Source organism: Nyctibius grandis, chromosome Z (genome assembly GCF_013368605.1).
Source record: "Nyctibius grandis isolate bNycGra1 chromosome Z, bNycGra1.pri, whole genome shotgun sequence".
NCBI classification, from domain to species: Eukaryota; Metazoa; Chordata; class Aves; order Nyctibiiformes; family Nyctibiidae; genus Nyctibius; species Nyctibius grandis.
The window spans coordinates 27,106,876-27,129,383 of NC_090695.1; the positions used below are offsets into that span (position 1 = coordinate 27,106,876).

General features: G+C 42.8%; 1 protein-coding gene across 2 annotated transcripts in view; it reads right to left on the reverse strand.

The window, feature by feature from the left end:
- The window catches only part of TNPO1 (transportin 1), an 80,624-nt gene extending 61,124 nt beyond the window's left edge, over positions 1 to 19,500 (reverse strand). For both annotated transcript variants that reach the window (XM_068422702.1, XM_068422705.1), the window contains exon 1: positions 19,413 to 19,500. The gene's annotated coding sequence lies outside the window, so the exon portion shown is untranslated. The remainder of the gene's footprint in view (positions 1 to 19,412) is intronic.
- Between the last annotated feature and the right edge of the window lie 3,008 nt (positions 19,501 to 22,508).

Genomic DNA, 22,508 nt, shown 5'->3' on the forward strand with positions numbered 1-22,508 from the left:
ATAAGATGGCCTGGTTCATCGCACTCAATCAGTAGAATGCACCAGAAATAAATCTGAAACACTTCACCTATGTATGTTAAGAAGACAAAAGTTCACTGAAGACAGGAGCCTTGCACAAATGCTAAGGCTAATCTTTGACTTCTCTATTACCCAAGCTTCAGAGTCATGCACTAGCCAGACTCCACTAGTATCACAAGAATGTGTAATATTAAAAAAAAAAACAAACAAAAAAACCCAAATCCCACGAAACACTAATCTATACCTGTAATTCATTTCTCTCCCCACAAACCTTGCTATGTTCTACTCAAGTATCCACAAAAAGCCCAGAAGTAAATTTTTTATCTTTGGTTTTGTTGCAAATACTCCCTTCCCTTTCTCTCTCAGAATGTCCCATTAGATTTGGCTGAAATGACACATATCTGCCATTTCTCACACAAGGAAACAAAAGGAATGGCTACAATATGTAGCACTGCTAACTCATTCAAATCCAGTAGCTAGAGTAGTAGCTCTGAATGCACGAGGCAGGCTTCAATTCTTGCTTCTTCCTAGAGTGATGAACCCAATCTTTTTTTCTGGAAAGTGTCCTTACCATCACATTAGAGTGTACTTGGTGCTAGGTCTTTTAATCTCTCCTGTTGCTTTGCATTATGTTATAAACAGATATTAACAGGAATTTGGATTAGGAACTGTTTTCTAATCAGCAACCTGTATAATAATTGACAGTTAACATTTAAGAGACAAGTGTAGACAGCATAAATAGGAGATTCATAACAGAATACCCTCCCTACCCCTCCAGTAGCCTCAGTGCACTGAAAAGAGAAATAGGAGACTGGTGCAAATCCTTCCCAACAACCAGCCAGAAAAGAGATCTCCACTACTACAAAGATGTCCCATCCCTCAAATGCCATAGCCTCCAAGCTGTGCCTTTGGGAAGTACAACTTCTCACTGCTAGCAGTTTTGAAACTAGTTTCAAATAATTATTCTCTAATCAAAATTAATTCTCTAATTTGTCCTAATTTCAGAGCTGTTAGTCAGTTTCAGCCACTTCAGAAAATGTTTCCCAGTCTTTAGTTTTACTACATTAGTAATATAGGATTTTTTTCTTTTAGAGATAATTCTAATGATAATTCTATTCTTGTCACAAAATTCAGGCACTTCTAACTATAAAATTGGTATTTAATAATGAGAATCAATCATTCAGTCCCTTGCTAAAATCCAGGCTTCCAAGTTTCCACGCAGACTGCTTATAGTGTCTCGCTGTACCTCTGTGTAGAGAAGGTTTGTATGCACAGAGGAAATAACTTATATTCTATAATAGCTTTCTGCGTAAACTCTCTTATTTCAGGCTAAGAGTGATGTGGGCTAAGCTAAGCAGAAAAAAAGCTCTCATAACACAGAATGAATGTGTCTATGTGAAGAAGATCATGCAGAATAGCTACTGCTATATTATTTTGCAATGCCTTCTGCCTGGAGACATGCCTTAAGCTTTCACTTAGAAAAATACTGGTAGTCCTCACATCCAGCATATCAAAGGAGAACCCGTTCTAAAACATTTAGTGCCGTCTTCCTGAGTTCAGCCATATGACACAAGATTAATATTTATTACACAATGGTTTATTTGAATAGTCTTTAGAAGAAGATAGATTGACCCTGTGAAGCACTGGAGAGGTTACTGAGGAGACAGACGGGAAGACAGTCTGAAAGGATTTTCTGTCCATGACTGAAATGTCTATGAAATTAATTTTCTACCTTTCCAGAGCTGATTGGTTATTATGATAGGACTGTTTTAAACAGAAGTCTGAAGAAACTTAAAAAAAATAGTTCTACGGTGGGATCTCAACATTACTTTGTATTTGTGGGGAGTCCTATAAAAACATTAGCCAGAAGAGGCTGTAAGCTTACCACTTTCTGGCTAATGCAACAGTAACTAATTTCATTGTTGCAAGTGCAATTCTGTTGAACACAGCACTTCATAGTAGTATTCACACAAATGGTATTAAGTTGGTATTATGTATATGTGGGAGTGGAATCTCTTTCTGGTAACTAAGGACACAAAAAACATTTTTAAGGAGTTCTTCAATGACAGAGGATGACAAAAGGCTGACTAAGCCAGTACCAACAGGAAATCCACCTAACAGAAGGTAAGACAAATCCAATGTGTTCCAACGTACAATGGCAAGCCTTGGACTAAAATAAAAAGTCTTGTGGAATGTACCAAACTAAGAATTTGCTTCATTGGTAGGGTTAAGATTATCTCTAAAAAAACCTTTTTTTCTTCTATCTATAGATAGAATTTCTTCTAATATTGGAGCAATTTGATAGCAACATTCAAAGCAGCAAACATATGGGCTTTCAGATAACATAACTTCAGATTTGGGTACAGTTAATTGACCTTCATTTCCTTCTGTCATTCATTCCCTGCGGCTGGTAGGTCTAGGAGAAGAATAAGAAACTGAAGAAACTAAGAGAAATTACGTTAGCTTCCTACCCTCTTGAGACAATTCTAGCTATAATTGGTTTTGTCTTGTGTTGCGTATCATACTAGAAATTGTGTATATGTACAATTGATCCCATAGTATGACACTTCGTAATGAAGCTGAACTCAGATTTCCTGGAACACTGGACATTTCAACACTGGAGGCAAATAACTCTAACACAATTTGCTCTCCATGGAATATCAGTTTGATGATGGACTTTTTCTGAGAGTACCTACAGTTATGATAATGTACGTGCTCCAGAAATTTGCTGCACTGTTGCCTGTGAGAAAGGGAGAGCTGTTCTGGCTCATCATTGCTGTGGCATCACTGTTCACAATTTCATGTTTTCTTTTCCCAAAGATGAAGAGCAGTATTTCTTTTTGCAGATAATGTCTGTAAAAGCCTGCACTGTGGAAGCCCATTGAGCTGATGAAATGGTATGCATGCTAACCTGACAGCCTGTAATTCCATTCTTCTGACAGAAATATGTTCCTTCTTTATTAAATGAATACCTCTGCTCCTCATGCATCCAACAAGCAGAGAGGAAAGAGTACAGTAATATAGTTTCCATATATACGAAGGTGCAAAGCCACCACACCGTTGCAGATAAAACGGATGACAGGCCACAGCGTGCACTAACATTCGATGTTTTGTAGAACATTTAATTAAGACTTAATGCAAATTAGGTTTACAAACATCAACACACAGCACAGGCTTATGTACAAGCCAGAACTGAAAACCAAGTCTATTAATGTTGTGGGGTTCAATTAGACACATGACATTTTCAGCTGCAGAGACAAAAATGTGTTAGGCTTTCACCAATTTGGAAATCATCAGGAGTCCTTTGAATTCTGCTTTGGTAGGATGAAACACTGTTCTTATAATTCATTAAAAGTCCAGCTGACTGAACAAGTGGTAGACATAGTGCAAAACTGCAAAGATCTATGGATTTAAAATGCCTTTGATCAACTAATCTTCTGAACAAGGATATATTTGGATGCATCACCTCTTCAAACTTGCTGTTCTTTCATTTCCACAGCTAGAGACACGAAGTGGAGATACTGTGTTGCTAATGATTTGCCTCATTGTAATCACACATGCTAGATATTAAAATAGCAGTACATGTTCCTAATGCTGGCGCTCATAAAACAACCTGAAACTGAATGGAGAGCTGTTTGAGAAAATCATCACCTCCTGAACTTGCGACAGAAGACATCATCTATCCGCTGAAGTCTTTCTCCAAACTCTAGAGTACTTTACTTAGCTCTCCTACATGAAGCATATGAACTTCTATAATTGCCTAACTTGAGAGGGATTTTTGAAGGCATGGAAAATAAAGATTAACCATGGCCTGGGAGGTGAAAGTCGAATGCTCTGCCCTGGGTAATAAGCTCCCCTCATTACTGTAACAGGCTAAATCTATTCTGAGGGGGTATGTGGGTATGCAAAGGCAAGAGTCATGCTTGAGGGTCCAGAGCCTTATTTAAATCTCTACTGTCAAATTTCATGTCTGTAATTCAGCATGTGCTTTTTGCCAGCTTAAAAATCTTTCAAACAAGATTAGTGTCAGGTACATATAAACCCTACTCAATTCCCTATTTAAGTATACAGTAAGGTTTCTTTTTCTCAGATGTAGGAGGCATAGCAGCTGGTGTCTGCTGCACGATTTTGGTTGAACTTAAGTTTCTGTAACTGGTGATTCAGGCTGCCCCAAGACAAGAGATAAAATCAAAATGACACAGAGCTTTTGAAGCTCATTAATAGATCAGAACTGAGACTTCTGAAAATACCTTAGAAAAGTAGCAGATACAATTTTAAAACAAAGTTATGGCTGAAAAAAAGCCACATCCATGCATGAGAATGATCTAAGACTGTGAGAAAAGAGATATGGTCCCTGAAATTCCAGCATTTACTTTTGTTCAGTTATGCACTCATCCTAGTCAACTAAAAGAGATTAGTAAAAACAAAGAAACAAACAGATCCGAGGTTCCTATGTCCACTTAACTGCATGTTTCAGTAAGTGGTTCTAGCCCCTGCCACACTTGGAAGGGAAGCCACAGAACGAGGGACTCCACCGTGCCTGTTCGTCGAACAATGGTTCAGCCATGACAGACGGCATTTGTGGGAGGCCTGGTGGAGCAGGCATGTGGTAAACATCTCTCCCTTTTCCAAAGGTGTTCCAAGAGGACGTCAGCTCTTGCTCCGACAATAAGGAAGAAGTACACCACAGCAAATGCAAAGGATGGTATGCCTTATCATGGTGCAGTACGAAATCTGGGGAAGTTCTTGGCCCTGCATTGCTTCTTTAAAATTAAGATATTCACAATTATTAAAAAAACTTAATCTAAGTTAAGTGGTGATCTGTTTTTAAGCTAACTTTGAAAGATCTGCACCATGAAGAACCAGAATACATCATCACTTCTCTAACTGTAGTCAATACATACTTTAATAAACCAACCAATTTTAATGCAAAATATGTATAAATCACTTATATATCCCCCGCAAAACAGTTTACTAGTTTACTAGTTTAAATACTTTTTTGTACAACACCACCTTAATGATCATTATGCAGTAGAAACATCTTTGGTATATTTTACATTAAAATGTGAAAATTAGGAATCTCATTAAATAAGAAACAGAACATGTAGAGGTACTGGGGCCCTTTTGCTAGTAGAAAGTAGTAACAAATACAAGACAAATGGTATATTTATTTGCAAGTATGTTTTGATACATAAATGAAATGAGAATGATCTATTGAGCAAAAGAAAAGCTACAAATGTAAAGTAAAATTAAAACCAAATACAAAAAATTAAACTTTTTGGCCTTCTGATTTAAATTATTAAAATCAGTTATTTTACACTGTTTAAATCAGATCACTGTCTTTTTGTAGTATGCACCAGCACTAACTGTAAAGAAATTAGTTCTAAGGATGTCAAAAAACTGAGGAGTCTCCTCTGCTCAAAACTCATCAGGCATTACTAGGAATTCAGTATAGAGGTCAAGGCAAAAATGATACTGGGAGCACTAAGAACTGATCAGTCAGGATTAGGTTTTATTTTTACTTCTTGAAAAAATATCTTGCATCCAGGATGCACAGAATTCAGAATCACACATTCACCTACTTTTCTCATGTTTTTTTTCTGAATACTCCATGTGTATTAAAACAGTCACACACAGAACATGCATTAAGACATGCAACTGTCAGTGACACAACCACCACCAGATCTCTCATTGGTGTTAACACTGGTGCTTTGGTGATAACCTGCAATACTGATAGCAATACCGTAGGCTAAACCATCATCACCGGTCATTGTAACAGAAGGCTAGTGTATTGTTCCCTGGGTGGCTGATGAATTTCCTTACTGCAGTAACTGGCTTATCTAAGGTCCTTAAGATGATGTTACCTCAAGGAAGTGACAGCATTTGGGTTTGTATTAGTCCCTGCGTGACTCCAGCGAGATGGCATCTGTCCTGCATAGGGACTAATGGGAGTCATACGAATTGGTAGCGACACAAATGGAAGAAGGCTTAAAAAGCTTCAGACAGAAACTGGACTTCAATCTTTTATCCTGTGAGCCTGAGTACAGTTGTTTGGCCTTCTCTAATCTCTAGCACCAGATAAATATTCTGAAATTACATCCTCCTGATGTAATCAGATAATTACTGATCTGGAATGGAGATGCCTCCAAAAGAGACAAAGCTGTGCATGTGATCATCAGTGCTGGGAATTAACTGCTCCAATCACACACCAACAAAAGGAATGATGCCCTAACCACCTTAACCAAAGAAGCAAAACCCTTAGGGTAAATATGCAGCTAGGACTTACTTGATCTTACTGAGACTGCTAAAGAATGACTGCAGACATTCCTTGTCCTTCAAGCCTCAGATGAAGAAAAGGGTAAAAAAGAATGAAAGGTAAAGGTGGAAGTACAGACACCCCCCTGACACCCCCAAATTTTTCCTATATATACATACACAGTAGAATTTGCAGACACATTAAAAACAATGTTTTTGCCTCCTCTGAATATCAGTATTTTTAGATAGCAAATAAGAATATGAGTTGAATTTATTATTGCTTAATATAAAAACCAGTACGATCCAAGTGCTTCAACATTAACTCAGCAGGAATTATGTGAAACAAATATAAGAGAATTGAGAAATATCTTTAGAAATTAAAACAGTATTAAAAACTTCTTCAGAAAAATTCCAGTTTTCATCTGACCAGAATAATAAAACTCACTGGATAATCTGGTAAGGAAAACAGCATAATTTTAGCAGTGGAGATGATTTCAATTAATAGACGCACACTGAATATCTAATACAAATGGATGTTTCAACAGAAGAATGCTTCAGCTTTATCAGTTTAAGCATATTCAGTCATATTCTAAATGCTCTTGGATATGACATCTGAAGATGAGATTTAAGAGAAGTCTTGGACTTCCAATTAAGCAAGATATTCAAGTCGCTACAGCTTGAAGCCAGCAGACATCACAGAAGAATGCCTGTATAGTTCTTCTACACAGATCTTCATGGCCCTTTCCAGCAACAGGTGTTAAGAGATGACTGAATAATTCCAGGTAGACAGGTGGACTTACACTGTCTGGTGAAAAAAAGGCACAAACACAGGAAGTAATTAAAAAAGTAATGTATAATGGTATAGTTCTTACTGTATTCTCTCATTTGTACCCTTGTTTTTTGAAAAAGCATTCTCACAACTCCATCTGTAAGACCAGCTTTGAAGCAATGTTGGACCAGTGTAAAGGAAATGGCAAGCAAGTGCCATATCCTAATGAATTCAGACTAAGCTAAAGCTTATGCGCTAAAGTAACTACATTACTGTTTCTACAGAGAGAGATTGTTGTTGTGTAGATGAATGATCAGGTAAAATTCCTTGGGGAGTTAATGCAGCCTTAGCCAAAAATGCCAAAAAAACATTAAAAGTGCTACCAGTCCTCTTAGTAATTATTTTACCTCTTTCTAGTTCAAATGCCGCATTTCATGCCAAAAGAAGAAAAATCAGAAATCAAAAACTAAATTAAAAGTACATTGCACATTCAGGTTAGAAAAGCTAGATAGACTTAAGGAATCTGAACATGTAAAAACGTAATTTGATGAGGAATTTCATTGTCATTCTTACTTGAGTTATAAGTTTTTCAATATTTCAGGTGTTTAAATACTTTAATGTTGGTTTGTGAAGGGTATCAGAATGCTATTTGAATCAGAGATTAGCTGCTGTGATTAGTTAGTCTAAATAGTTACATATGTAAAGTAATTCCCTTAAAATGCTACTAATAACATAACCAATACAAAGCAAATATTTCAATGTTTTTAAAGGTTTGGTTTTCTTTTTCCCTTGCCCAAAGGTAAAGGAAACTTATTTAGTGGAGAAATTGTAATTTAAAATAATGCAATTTACCTTAAATGCACAGGTCATTTAATAACTCTAGGGCCATTTTAATAATTTTTTAATAAAAACCTGTTGCAAATAGCTTCACCAACTCCACTAAATAGATTTGCTAGCATTCTACGTATCTTCTTTGTCTTAAAATAATAATGTAATCACTACATGAAACGTAAGACTATGAAGAGTTGAAACCACAGTCACAGGTTAATCTGTATATAGACAAGAGAACAAATTAATGTCTCAGTCCTATGTATCAGTTCTTATATATTACCATGATGCAGAATCTGTGCTTTTTTTCCTGCTAGTGATTTTATGGTCTTTACCTCGAGGCTCCAGTTATTGACCTGCAGCACGCTTTCTCCTATGCTGCTGTTAAAAAAAAAAACAAACGCAAAAGGCGTTACAAGATACTCTCTGCCCTTTCCCAAATTTTATGTGGAAATCCTCCTTTGGTGCAGTGTTTACAGATGTCTTAAGTCTCTCTCACAGTTCTCATTCTCCCTGTATCTGCCTGTTGTAGAACATTCATCTCTTATTTTGTAACTCAGTTGTAAGCCATATGCAGAAAACACATTGTTTTGTTACACTTGCATAACATGTTAGAGCCTTAATTCATATGTGGAGCTCCTGGGCACTACTGTAACTCACTAACTACAAAATATTATATTCAATTGCAAAAAGATTTGGGCTACTTTCTGCATGACATGGCAGCTAATCTTTTCTTCTAGTTTTTTTGTTTTGTTTTTTTTTAAAATTTCTTTCAAATTATTTTCAATAACAAAATTTTTTTACAATGTACTAGCTTTAAAATGGTGTCTTACATACAATTAAAAAAATACATTTGTAAAACTTGGTCTTACCATCACAGCATACCAATACCAATAGTGCTAAAGTTGCTCAGCATGGATAAGACCAACACCAGATTTAAATATTTTTTCAGTTTTCAAAATTGAATTTAAAAGTCTCACTGAGGAAAAAAGAGTTCAATCCCAAACACACTTATGGCTAAATTAGCATAATCTTAAAGGACATCTGTATAATAAATAGTTTTCTCTAATATACACTTACTGAAAGTGTAGACAGGACAGCTAAACTTCACTCAAGTAAAAAGATACACTTGCTTGCCTTCTTTCAAGTCTTCCTAGATGCAAGGCTGAAGTAATTTATCTGTACAATACTATCACAACAGTGTAATGAATTTTATTATCTTAAACTGACATTATCTTCTGGAGGACCCAAGGATTAAATTGCAATGAAAACATTACACTATACGTGACCACTTTGTTGAATTTCCTCTGAACTTGTGGTATCTCTTGTAAGCTCCACAGAAGATGCTACAAGGGATTTGCAGTGCTCAAAAGCACACACTATAGCACATTTTCTGGAGTTCCTTCTGACAGATGTAATGTTTTTTCACAGATATCAAATTCTCCTAGATTGGATAACTTTTGAAATTATGACCTCACGTTCTTATTTATCACTTTATCACCAGATGTCTCAATTCTAACACTTCCTTACGATTTCTTCTATTACCTCTGAGAAAACAAGAGCATCAACAAAACTCAATGAAAAACAGAAATGTTATTTTCTATTATTTTTCTCCCATGTAGAATTTTACATTAGAACCAAATATTTCTAAGTATCATGTTTCTAAGTATCATGAGCTGACAGCGGCGGCAGCAGCGAAAAGCGGCGGCAGCAGCGAAAGCGGCGGCAGCGACTTAAGGTTAGTGCGGGGGCGAGGGCGACATCGGGCTTAACCGGGCGGTTTTTCGTGCTCTGGGCCCCCCCTGAGCCCCCCTCGAGCATCAGCCCCGAGCTGCTTCCCTCTGACCCCGGACCCGGACCCGGAGGTTCCCGGCAACGAATCAGGAGAGGAGGGGGCGTAGCCGGAGGCACCGCGGGCGATTTAAACGTTCCACCCCCTGTTATTGTTGATAAAGAGCCCCCTGGAGGGCAGGGACTAGTCCCTGCCCAGAAGGGAGAGACTCAGCAGTGCCTGTGTGAGTCGGCAGTGACTGGGTGTGTCCCAGGGCAGGAGAGGCTCCTCCAGGGCAGGAGAGGCTGCAGTCGTTTGCAGCTCGTTGGGGAGGGCACTGACTCCCTCCCAGTGCACAAGGTGAGGAAGGTGCCAAGGAGCTGTGAACCAGGGGTGGCACCAACAGGTATTTCCCAGCTCAGTGAAAGAACAATGGTCTCCACCCGGTGGAAGAAGACCAAAATGGATGTGGGAACCCAGACAGAGCTCCCACGGAAGGAGGCGATGGTGCAGGTCGCAGGCTGCAGGGAATGCTACAGCGTCTCTGTGGTGTCAGGGGGCTGTGTGCGCTGTGAGCAGGTAGATGATCTGCTTGGCCGAGCGGCACAGCTGCAAAGCCAGGTTGAAAGGCTTCAAGCCGAAGTAGAAAGGCTTAGGAGCATTCGGGAGGCTGAAATGGAGATAGACTGGTGGAGCCAGGCTCTGCCCTCCCTGCAACAAAAATGGGAGCACCTGCCGGAGAGCTCCCAGGATCGAGGGACCCCTGTACTCTGCCCCTCTCAGGTGGAAAATGATAACCTAGAGGAGAGGAGTGAGTGGAGGCAAGTCTATGGCTGTGGCAAAAGGCGAGTGCCCTCCTTGCCTACCTTGCCTCCACAGGTGCCTCTGAGCAATAGATATGAAGCCCTAGTGGAATACAGCCCGTCCATTGGGGATGTGGTGGAGAGGCAACCTATATCAGAGGTCCCACCACAGTCAGAAAAACCTGACGGGCGTATAGCTACCTCCTCCACAAGGAAGAAGAGAAGAGTTTTAGTGGTTGGAGACTCCTTTCTAAAGGGATCTGAGGGCCCAATATGCAGAGCTGACCCCCATCACAGGGAGGTCTGCAGCCTGCCTGGAGCCCGAATCAGGGATATCACCAGGCAACTCCCCAACCTGGTGAAGGCCACAGACTACTACCCCCTGCTGATCTTCCAGACAGGTGGGGAAGAAGCTGCATCCCGTAGTCTGAGGGGGATGAAGAAAGACTACAAGGCCCTAGGACGGTTGGTGAAAGAGTCTGGGGCGCAAGTTGTTTTCTCCTCCCTCCTTCCATTTTCAGGTGATGATGTGGGATGGAACAGTAGGATTCTCGCTATTAACGCCTGGCTACGAGACTGGTGCTACAGGCAGGGCTTTGGGTTCTTTGATAATGGCTGGTTTTATAAGGCAACAGGCGTGACAGTGGTACATGGGAAAGGTTTATGTCGTAGGGGCAAAAGGGTTCTGGGACAGGAATTAGCAGGGCTCATTCGGAGAGCTTTAAACTAGATTCGAAGGGGGATGGGGTGGTAGCTGGGCTTGCACCACTGGGGCAATGCTCTAGTGTTGAGGTAGACCAGGAGGCCCCCCATCCCCCTGGGGTGAAGTCAGGGGGTGAATCTGGGATGAAACCGCTGTGCCCAGCTCGCTCCCTGAAATGCCTGTACACCAATGCACGCAGCATGGGGAATAAGCAGGAGGAGTTAGAAATCCGTGTTCGGTCGGGGGGCTATGATCTAGTGGCAATTACAGAGACATGGTGGGACGCCTCGCATGACTGGAATGTGGTCATGGATGGCTATGTCCTGTTCAGGAAAGACAGGCCGCTAAGGAGAGGTGGTGGAGTTGCTCTTTATGTGAGTGAGCAGCTAGAATGTATTGAGTTCTGTCCAGAGGCGGATCAGGAGCGAGTTGAGAGTTTGTGGGTGCGAATTAAGGGGCAGGCTGGCAGGGGTGATACTGTTGTGGGTGTCTATTACAGGCCACCGGATCAGGATGAGGAGGGTGATGAGGCCTTCTACAGGCAGCTGAGAGCAGTCTCGCAATTACAGGGCCTGGTTGTTGTGGGGGATTTCAACTACCCTGATATTTGCTGGGAGGCCTACTCAGCCAGCCATCCTCAGTCCAGGAGGTTCCTCCAGTGCATTGATGATAACTTTCTGATGCAAATGGTGGATGAGCCAACTAGGAGAGGAGCGCTGCTGGATCTTATCCTCACTAACAAGGAGGGTCTGGTTGAAGAGGTGAAGGTTGAGGGCAGCCTTGGTTGTAGTGACCATGAGATGGTAGAGTTCAGGATCTCATGTGGCAGGAACAGAATAGCTAGCAGAATCACAACCCTGAACTTCAGGAGGGCCAACTTTGGCCTTTTCAAGCAATTGCTAGGGGAAATCCCATGGGACAGGATACTAGAAGGTAAGGGGGCCCAAGATAGTTGGTTAGCGTTCAAGGACTGCTTCTTCCGAGCTCAAGATCAGAGCATCCCAGTAGGTAGGAAGTCAAGGAAGGGGACCAAGAGACCTGCATGGTTGAACAGGGAACTGCTGGGCAAACTCAAGTGGAAGAAGAAGGTGTACAGATCGTGGAAGGAGGGGCTGGCCACTTGGGAGGAATATAAGTCTGTTGTCAGAGGATGTAGGGAGGCAACTAGGAAAGCTAAGGCCTCCTTGGAATTAAACCTGGCAAGAGAGGTCAAGGACAACAGAAAGGGCTTCTTCAAATACATTGCAGCTAAAACCCACACTAGAGGCAATGTAGGCCCACTGATGAATGAGGTGGGGGTCCTGGAGACAGAGGATAAAAAGAAGGCGGAGTTACTGAATGCCTTCTTTGCCTCTGTCTATACTGTTGGAGGCTGTCCTGAGGAGCCCTGGACCCCTGCGGCCTCAGAAGAAGTCAGGATAGAGGAGGAATCTGTCTTGGTAGATGAGGGCTGGGTCAGGGACCAATTAAGCAACCTGGACATCCATAAATCCATGGGCCCTGATGGGATGCACCCACGAGTGCTGAGGGAGCTGGCGGAAGTCATTGCTAGGCCACTCTCCATCATCTTTGCTAAGTCGTGGGCAACGGGAGAGGTGCCTGAGGACTGGAGGAAAGCGAATGTCACTCCAGTCTTCAAAAAGGGCAAGAAGGAGGACCCGGGTAACTATAGACCGGTCAGCCTCACCTCCATCCCCGGAAAGGTGATGGAGCAACTTGTCCTTGGTGCTGTCTCTAGGCACATCAAGGATAGGGGGATCATTAGGGGCACTCAGCATGGCTTCACCAAGGGGAAGTCTTGCTCAACCAACTTGATAGCCTTTTATGAGGATGTTACCCGGTGGATAGATGATGGTAAAGCTGTGGATGTGGTCTATCTCGATTTCAGTAAAGCGTTTGACACAGTCTCCCACAGCATCCTCGCAGCTAAACTGGGGAAGTGTGGTCTGGATGATCGGGTAGTGAGGTGGATTGTAAACTGGCTGAAGGAAAGAAGCCAGAGAGTAGTGGTCAGCGGGACAGAGTCCAGTTGGAGGTCTGTGTCTAGCGGAGTTCCGCAAGGGTCGGTTCTGGGACCAGTTCTATTCAATATATTCATTAATGACTTGGATGAGGGATTAGAGTGTGCTGTCAGCAAGTTCGCTGATGACACAAAACTGGGAGGAGTGGCTGAGATGCCGGAAGGCTGCGCAGCCATTCAGAGAGACCTGGACAGGCTGGAGAGTTGGGCGGGGAGAAATTTAATGAAATATAACAAGGGCAAGTGTAGAGTCCTGCATCTGGGCAAGAACAACCCCATGTACCAGTACAAGTTGGGGACAGAGCTGTTGGAGACCAGCGTAGGAGAAAGGGACCTGGGGGTCCTAGTGGACAACAGGATGACTATGAGCCAGCAGTGTGCCCTTGTGGCCAAGAAGGCCAATGGCATCCTGGGGTGTATTAGAAGGGGTGTGGTCAGCAGATCGAGAGAGGTTCTCCTCCCCCTCTACTCTGCCCTGGTGAGGCCGCATCTGGAGTATTGTGTCCAGTTCTGGGCCCCTCAGTTCAAGAAGGACAGGGAACTGCTAGAGAGAGTCCAGCGCAGAGCCACGAAGATGATTAAGGGAGTGGAACATCTCCCTTATGAGGAGAGGCTGAGGGAGCTGGGTCTCTTTAGCTTAGAGAAGAGGAGACTGAGGGGTGACCTCATTAATGTTTATAAATATGTAAAGGGCAAGTGTCAAGAGGATGGAGCCAGGCTCTTCTCAGTGACATCCCTTGACAGGACAAGGGGCAATGGGTGCAAGCTGGAGCACAGGAGGTTCCACTTAAATTTGAGGAAAAACTTCTTTACTGTAAGGGTGACTGAACACTGGAACAGGCTGCCCAGAGAGGTTGTGGAGTCTCCTTCTCTGGAGACATTCAAAACCCGCCTGGACGCGTTCCTGTGTGATATGGTCTAGGCAATCCTGCCCCGGCAGGGGGATTGGACTAGATGATCTTTCGAGGTCCCTTCCAATCCCTAACATTCTGTGATTCTGTGATTCTGTGATTCTGTGATGTTTCTATTTGTGAAAACAGCAACTCAGATTACCAATAACTCACAGGCCAACTTTTAAAATTTCTTTCATAGTCATAGGACGCGTTCCTGTGTGATATGGTCTAGGCAATCCTGCCCCGGCAGGGGGATTGGACTAGATGATCTTTCGAGGTCCCTTCCAATCCCTAACATTCTGTGATTCTGTGATTCTGTGATTCTGTGATGTTTCTATTTGTGAAAACAGCAACTCAGATTACCAATAACTCACAGGCCAACTTTTAAAATTTCTTTCATAGTATAAGCCCAACTTGTATGACCTCAGATAATTTAGAACAGTTATTTGTTTTTAAGGGTATACTCTTTCTCCAAAGCTTCAAGAAAAAAAGGGAGAGTCCCCCTCCAGTGGAGCTGAGGTTATCAAAGCCTCACCATGATCCATTAGCCCTGTTACCAAGCTTAAAAGAAACAAAGCAAGGGCAGTAATCTCAATGTCTGCTGATTCTCAATATTATGTGCCTATATAAAAATCCATATTCTAAAAAGGGAAAACATTAAAGCATGCAGCTTCATATATTCTATTATTTTTTTTTCTTATCTAAAAGAAACCTATCTCATCTTTCAACACATTGTACAACAACTAATAAAAGGAAAAAAAGACTAAATTCTGTGGTGGTTACACGCAAGATTAACCTCTTTCTCATAGAATTCCCTTATCAGTATCATCTTTTCCAACCCACAGTTCAAAAGACTGCAAGTGGAAGTAGCAAACAAAACAAAGCATACCTTGAAATGCACACTGCAAATGAGGGAAGCTGTGAATACTGCCAATTGTCCTTTATTTAGTTTGCTATTTTGATTCCATGCAAACACTGAGAAATTAAAAGAATCACTAGAATGGACAGTGCCTAAATTAAAATATACTTCCTTGCTAAACTGAAAGACATATTAGCATCATAAATTGTAAAATATATTACAAGTACTCATTGGCTCAGAGAACTAATAGGGTCCTCTTCTGGGAGAACAGGTATTCTCCAGAAGCAAAGAATTGTGTGAAATTATAGTGTGTTGCCCAGTTTTTAGTGGAGAAACAGAAGAAGACTATAAAAAGTCTTCTACAGGGAAGAGAGGGGTTTTGGAAAGGAAGGTGTCTGAAGTCATTTGGTCATGTGATCAAATGACCAACTGGATTTTTACATGGAATCATAGAACTGTTTTGGTTGGAAAGGACCTTTAAGATCATCAAGTCCAACCATTAACCTGGCACTGCCAAGTCCACCACTAAACCATGCCCCTAAGCACCACATCTACAGGGCTTTTAAATACCTCCAGGGATGGTGACTCCACCCCCTCCCTGGGCAGACTGTTCCAATGCTTGACAACCCTTTCAGTGAAGAGATTTTTCCTAATATCCAATCTAAGCCTCCCCTGGCGCAACTTGAGGCAGTTTCCTCTCTTTAAAAGATTTTAAGGTAAGCAGATACCCGAAGATTTGTTACACAAACACACATACTGGCACTAGTGTATACACTTCTTTGTTAGAGAGAATCATGAAACAACCATACCTTTTTAAGCTTTTTTAAACCAACTACTTCCTCTCATCAGTTGGCCTACTTTAATTCCTTTTCCAAGGGGCTCCAAAAGCATCTCTGCTTCAGACTCCAGTGCTTTCCACCTAGTGCTGACTGGTTTCTCACACACAAGCGAAGAATGTAATTACATGACTCTTGTGTTCTTGTTAATGCAATTGGTTCCCATTTGTTCAAAAGCTCCACTCAGACCTCATCTTGTTTAACTACTTCTTATGGGTCACATTCAACAACTGAAGCTTTCACCTCTTATGCCAGTACCACTTACTTACATTACACCTAATGGAGTGCAGTGAAGTCACTCCTGATTTCCAGCCATGTAGCTCAGGGCTTGCCCGCACAAGAAAGTTAGACCAATTTAATTTAAACTTGCCTATACATCAACTTGGAAAATACTGTGCAAAACAATTTCTTTTAATTTATGGTTGGCTTACGCTTTTTTTTTTCCCCTGAGGAACTGACTCAAGCTCAACTGATGTAAACCAGACTGAAATACAGGTATCTATTTGGACTTTTGCATTGATTTAGCTTATTTAGTATAAAAAGCAGACCAGTGCTTTTTAGTCTTTGATGAGAGTTAAGACTCTTGCCTCTCCACACTCGCCTGCTACCGACTTCCCTTGTTTCTCTATAAAAGAGGTGGCCAAACTGTAGTGAACATGCCACTCATGTCTGCTTCTATGATATGTTCCATGTTGAAGTGAGCCACAGCTTCTGGCTTTCACTGCTCTTATACAGGCAGCACAGTAACTGCCTCCCAGGTCCTGTAAAACCTGTGTACACAGTTACGAACTACTGCAGCTACCACATGAATTCAACAATGAACACCTCTGCTGCCCCCAGGCAGACCTGCACTTCTGGTTCAAGGTACAGGAAGAAGACCAAGACATGGTGAAGTATGAAGAACAGGATTAGGGAGATAGCGTGCACACAGGGGAAGCCTTTGTCTTTGCTGGAAGTGAAGGTTCATGATTTGGGTGTGTGCAGGAGAAACAATGTGGCTGAAGTCTGAAATTAAACTTCTGTGCTTGCATGAACGGACAGGGAAGGTTAAGTGTGAGCATGGGACCGCAATCCTAGCTTGAAAGGCCAGAACACGCAGTAGGAAAGCTGTGAGAAGCGCCATAGAGATGAAGCGCTGGTTTCGCAGGGTCAGATAAGCATGTGACCCTGGATGCCAGAAGTTAGTGATGATGATCATATAACCACTAACTAGATTTGGAAACCCCTGGTCTGTGCTATCTCACCATCATTTCTGCAAGTGCGTCCTTTTTCGGTTCTAATATAGTAACAGTTTTCTTGCATCTTTGTATCTACTCACCTACTATCTATTTTCTATTCTCTGCCAAAAACATTGTCTTGTCTTCCCCTCTGATTTATAGTTAGCAGTGATCTATTATTTAAATTAATGCACTTAATGGCAGGCTCATCATAAGCAGCACATTTTGAATGTTTAAGGGTATCTCAAAATGGCTTGTAGAAAATGCTCTACAAAATTAAATTATTTAATGGAAGAATAATTTAAGAATAACTTTCTATTCTATACTCAAGGTCTTTAAATATCAATTTTATTTTATGCCTTATTTCAGATTTGACTCACAAATACAAACATATATACAAATGCAAAATTTCAAAAGCATTCAGTATACAGAAAATTAACAGGGAATTTTTTTTAATTGTTTAAATTTCACTCTGGAGTCTGGTTTGGAAAGGAAAACATCCTAGAGGCTAAAAGTGACATTTAGAAGTTTATTTCATAATATATCATTAAAAGATGCCATATCCCATGGCATCCATGTGTACATGCATAAGGAGATTATGTACACTGTTTTCTCATGTACATGATAGATCACATACATAAACCCAACAACACTGGCCCTACACAAGTATATATCTATCAATGAGAGATTTAAAAAAAAATTCAGCAGGAATTGACACCTATATGAATATCTTTATATACAAGGTATATAAATATATAATATATTCATGCATGTATAAAACATATAATAAATAATATTTTATTATATATATATCTGAAATCTATCAATATATGTAGAAAACCTACCCAAACTATCCAAATCAATACTATAAAACAGTGGAAAGAAGTGGAACTGGTGATCAAAACATACTACTGTAACACGTATTTAAATGTTCATAGAATCTAGAACTCAATTAACTGGTAAAATTAATTTCTGTGGTCAAAACTGATCAAAGTTGCAACATAATTAAGGCATGAAAATAATGGAAAACCAGTCCTACCCTTTCATAAATAAAGCAAAGAAAAAATCCTACCCCTGTTGCATGTCACTGGCACAACTTCATTGACAACAAGGCATTAATCAGTGCATACCAATTTCACAAACCTGTGGTACATATTTTTTTAAGCCAGTGATAACACTGAGTCTACAAAAGGCCACCTCTACCAATAAGACATTCCAAAGAAAAAATCTCAGTCTTGATTTCAGCCCTGATCTTCAATCTGTACAGATTCTGAATATCAGCTTCGATGAAGGAGGATTATACTTGGCCTTCTGCCACCCTCCTTTGTAGCCATAGCATCTTAGTGTGCCTGAAGCAGGAACAGAAAGGAAACTTGATTGAATTATACTCTACTGCAGCTCTGCCAGTCTGCTGGACAGCTCTGCATACCTATCACCTGATTATAAGGTAGCTCCATCCCTGGGGTTGCCACCATGAACCTAAAATTAAGCACACATATCTATGTTCTCTTGAATATCCACACACAAGGACTCCTAAACCAGATTCTAAATAAATACAATAGAAGAGTATGTCAGATAATTCAATAAAAGCCTACATTCATAAAACCATCATTAATGTTTTCACCTTCCTGTCACAAGGCACACTTCGCTCAATTTAGCAGCTGTGCTTACATCTGCATCAATTTCTGAAGTCACTGAGATGTGTGTCACTGCCTGTATCCAATGGTATACATGGTCCTTAGTCAAAATTAATTCTAACCAGGGCCTTCCTCCTTTAAGACAGACAATAAACTGCCTTTTTTAACCCTGTTTTTACAGGATCATAATTACCCTTTTATATTATACTGCTTTAAGTATAAGCTAGCTAGATTCTGAAGAAATGCATTCTAAAGTAATTCTGATCACATAGAAACTATTCTTCCCAATTGTAGGCAAAAAACCCTAAAATCCCACCTAGCCAGATCTGTACAGCAGGGACCCCACGAACTGCAGAAAACATGGCAGGCAATACGGCCACGTTCCTACACCCCGAGGCGAGTTTCACTTTCCGGCTCGCTGAAATGCCGGAGCTTGCGGCCCGGCTGCGGAGACAGCACTAGCCGTAGCACCGGGAGGGTGGAGCAGGTGTGTGTGCCCGGCCCTTAGGCCGCGGGCCCTTAGGCCCCCGCCGCCCCTCAGGCCGCCACCGCCCCCCGTCCCTCCCGCTCGCCATCCATCCACAGGCACGAGGCGGCAGAACCGATGGCGGGAGGGGAAGGAGCAGCCCACGGTCGGGCCCCCACAGCTCCCCGCCTCGCGGCGGCGCGGAACCCCCTGACACCGGCCGGGCCCGCGGGGCGACCCGGTGGTGGCGACTGCCGGCCCGGCCCTCCGCTAGCGGGCAGGCCGCGGCTGCCGGAGATGGGACGACCCAGCCCGCCCTCGCAGCCCGCACACCTACCCACACCATCCCAGAGCCCGGCGGCAGGGGAGTGGCGAGGGAGCGGCCCTTCCTCTCCCTCCACAGCTCCACGCCCGAGCGCTAGCCCGCTCCGGCCCCTGAAATGGCTGAACAAAGGGAACCCAGCTCCGCCGCCACCGCCCCTCCGATTGGCCGGGGGCGGGCAGGGGGGCGGGGCTCGGCGCGCGGCGGGGGGGGGGGCGGGGGCGCCACGGGCCGGTCACCCTGGCAACGGCGGCCTCGTTGGGGCCCGCGGCCGCGGGTGTGATGGAGGCGGCAGTGAAATGGCCGTCCGGCCCCTCCCAGCCTCTCAGCCCCGGGACCGGCCCCCGCCGTCGGCCTCTAGCGGGCTCGCACGCAGCGGGACGCTTCTCCTTGACGGCTCCCTGCTCCCACACGGCCCTCCGCTGCATACACGCGCACGCAGGCTTGGTGCGCGGGCACTGCCTGCTGTAGTGACCCCCTGGGACGGGGAGCGTTTGCCCTCCTCAGATGCACCCTTTCTCCCGACCTGCCACCACCTCCCTCGAAGACGCACAAGTTCGAAGGGCCACCAGCCCCTCGGGCAGCACCCATCCCCCCACAGTGATCTCTCATCTCCCCTTAGCACCACCTGTCCCTCTGACCCACTGGCACAAATGGGCTCCTCACAGGCGCTCTTCCCTCTGGGCCCCACCAGGCTCCCCACGTTGAGCTCCTCTCCCCGCAGCCCCCAACGTCCCCATACCACCAGCAGCAGAGAGCTGCAGGGGCTACACAGGAGGTGCCTGACACACATGTCAAAAATAAAAATGAAAAATGAGACTAAGAACTAGGCAGCAAAGGTACGGCACTCTGGATTTCATCTTGAGTAGGCAATGCAAGTGCATAGCTAGGGTCTTCCCAGGCTTCTCTGGGAGTGAATGGATTGAGAGCAGCCCTGCAGAGAAGGACTTGGGGGTACTGGTGGATGAAAAACTGGACCTGAGCTGGCAATGTGCACTTGAATCCCAGAAAGCCAATTGTATCCTGGGCTGCATCAAAAGAAGTGTGGCCAGCAGGTGATTCTGCATCTCCACTCTGGTGAGACCCCACCTGCAGTACTGCGTCCAGCTCTGGAGTCCTCAGTAAAGGAAAGACATGGACCTGTTGGAGCGGGTCCAGAGGAGGGCCACAAAAATGATCAGAGGGGTGGAGCACCTCTCCTATGAGGACAGACTGAGAGAGCTGGGGTTGTTCAGCCTGGAAAAGAGAAGGCTCTGGGGAGACCTCATTGTGGCCTTTCAATACTTAAAGGGGCTTGCAAGAAAGATGGAGACAGACTTTTTACTGGGGCCTGTAGTGGCAGAACAAGGGGCAGTGGTTTTAAACTGAAAGAGGGTAGGTTTATATTGGATATAAGGAAGAAATTTTTTATGGTGAGGATGGAACAGGTTGCCCAGAGAAGCTGTGGACGCCCCATCACTGAGGGTGTTTAAGGTCAGGTTGGACAGAGCTTTGAGAAACCAGATCTAGTGGAAGATACCCCTTCCCACAGCAGGGGGGTAGACTAGTTGATCTTTAAATATCCCTTCCTACCCAAACCATTCTGTAGTTCTATGATTCTATGACTTGTGTGGCCAGCTGTCATGGCAAGGAGACCACTGCACATTGATTAATGGCTGTGGGTACCCCAACAAGTTACAGTGGCAATCTCTACTTGCGCTGCAACCCTATCTCATTGACTGCGAGCACTAGGTACTTTTTTATTAAACAATGAAAACTAAGCATTTTCACCCAGTTTCTGAAGCTTATAGAGCATTTAGAAAATCACAGTCTTGAGACAAACTCAAGAGCTGGTAACTTTCCTTATGGTCCCCGTGTGTGTCTCCTGCTCCTGGGGACACAAAATCTCTCAGGCACGCTCCTCATCCAGACAATCCTCTCTATCTGCCTCTTAGGCATGCACATACCCCGCAGACTGCCATGATTTTACAACAACCAAAACCCCTTGGCAGTGTCTTCCATAAAGAGAGATTAATTCCCAGCCACTTGTCTAAGTCAGCACTGTAATGTTGCTGTTACGTCAGCTCTAGCATTGTGCCAAGCTACTTCCACTTTTTAAAATTTAATATCTTTTCAAGGTGATTTTCTAATCCTCGTTGTTGCAGAGGAAAACTTGAAAACACAACTGAGCTGAACACAAGAAGTTTATACCCGTTACAAGTCCATCATCTGTTACTTCAACACATGCCAATTTGATAATTTTCATGGGACCAGTTTGGTGATCTTGCAAGTACTAAACCTTCAGTACTAAGTCTAGAATTCCTTGTGCTGAAAGATCTATATGTGCGTGTTCAAAAGGCTGCTTCCCCCTATGAAAAGCCCTACCCATACAGTCCAATTAAATACCTGTTATTTTTCTCAAGTATTATTTTACTGCATAACGTTCAGAACAGATTTTATTGTAGTTATAAACTGTATTTACACTACACTGAGTTACAGCTTAATACTTATACCTGCAACAATCACTGTATATCTACAATCTCACAATAAAACCCAATCTCTCAGCTAACATGAAAGTAGGTATGTGGGGCTATGTCTTCCAGTTCAGCCTTCCTGAGTACAGAGACATAAGTCCTATAGCTTATCTCCAGCTTTGGGGATCTACATGCCAGCCACAGCTACAGCAGGCAAGATGCCGTAATGCTATGATGCTAATGTGTTTGTTGCAGTTGCTGTGGCCAGGAAAATGGACATAAAAGCCAGATTCTTGAGTATCATACTGAAACTTGACAGGTCAGAGTAAAAGTTGCTGGTAGAAATTGTTAAAATTGTTTAATAATACTGTACTATATTGAAAGAAACGAACAAATATTCCAACAAAAAAGAGGATAAACAGTACAGCAATAAAAATGCACTTACAATATATTTGCACAGTATAAACTATATGCTTTATTTGGTGATATGTGGCAAACATTTACAAAGTGTACATTTATGTAAGCAAAATGGTCCCATTTGACTTCTTCACTTTTTACATGTAATGCACAGAAACGATGACAGAATATGTAAATAGGCACTGCAAATACAGCAGCTACTTTGAATACAGGGAACCATAGTTTTCACGCTTCTGTAGTT